Below are 1,289 nucleotides of genomic sequence, written 5' to 3'. Positions count from 1 at the left end.
ATGCAGATTTTTGTAAAAATCCTCCTGGGGAAGAACATCTCTCTTGAGGTTGAACCCTCAGATATAATAGAAATGTAAAGGCCAACATCCAGGATAAGGAAGGAATTGCTCCTGATCAGCAAAGACTCATTTTTACTGGCAAGCAACTGGAAGATGGGCATACTTTCTCTGATTACAACATTCAAAAGGAGTCCACTCCTCATCTTGTGTTAAGACTTCTTGTGGTGTTAAGAAAAGGAAGAAAAAGTCTTATACCACTCCCCCAAAAAATAAGCATAAGAGAAAGAAGGTTAAGCTGGCTGTCCTGAAATACTATAAGGTAGATGAGAATGGCAAAATTAATTGCCTTTGTTGAGAGTGTCCTTCAGACGAGTACAGTGCTAGAGTTTTTATGACCAACCACTTTGATAGACATTATTGTGGCAAATGTTGTCTAACTTACTACTTCAATAAACTAGAAGACAAGTAATTATATATGAGTTAATAAAAGACATGAACTAAAAAAAAAAATAAGAAAGAAAAGTTCTGGAAATTGGTGGCAGTGATGGTTGCATAAAAATGTGAATGTAATTAATGCCCCTGAATGTTTAATTGTAGTGCCATTGTATACTTAAAAAAATAATAATGGTATATTTTATAATATTTACATTTTACCCAATAAATAGAGAATAGAATGGAGGTCCTAATGTCATGGAAAATTGTTTTTCTGTCACTTGTTAAAGAAAGCAATTGTGTTCTATTTACTGAAGGGTCTTCAAACTCAGGGAGGGAGGTGGGATTAATGGCAAAGAGCTAGCATCTGAATTTCCCAGTGCCCCTGCCTCCCGTGCTCATCAATCTAAGGATTTCTGCAATTGATTTTCTTCTTTCCCCCTTTCAAATGCTTTCCATGATGCCAAATAAGTATGTCAAGCTTCAGCACCCTCACATCTCTGGATAAATGAGATGTCACCTCAGTCTGCAGTCATTGTCCAGACCTGCACTGTAAAGAGCAAAGCAAAAAACAGAGTCAACGCTTGGAGTAAATCAGGGGAAAAAATACACCCCTCGTTAGGCCTGGAGGAGAAGAGACAGGCTAGGGAGAGGGACCAGAGTGGGAGCCAGAAGTACTGCATTAATGGCCTTTTCCCTCTGCTTTGCCAGGGAGCAACCTACACAACACACAAGTTCAAATGTGATAGACACAAATCCCCCATGAAAGAGCCTGCGTGCTAACGGTCCTACCAGCAGTAAATCTCATCTTCCAGCTCAGGAGCTCAGCTTCCACTTCCCCAAACAGAGCAATTACA

At 39.5% G+C, this 1,289-nt stretch overlaps 1 pseudogene; it reads left to right on the top strand.

The window, feature by feature from the left end:
* On the top strand, positions 1–469 carry LOC128576506 (ubiquitin-40S ribosomal protein S27a-like; annotated as a pseudogene).
* The last annotated feature ends 820 nt before the right edge of the window (positions 470–1,289 follow it).

Source organism: Nycticebus coucang, chromosome 24 (genome assembly GCF_027406575.1).
Source record: "Nycticebus coucang isolate mNycCou1 chromosome 24, mNycCou1.pri, whole genome shotgun sequence".
NCBI lineage: Eukaryota > Metazoa > Chordata > Mammalia > Primates > Lorisidae > Nycticebus > Nycticebus coucang.
This window is presented reverse-complemented; position numbering and strand designations above follow the sequence as displayed.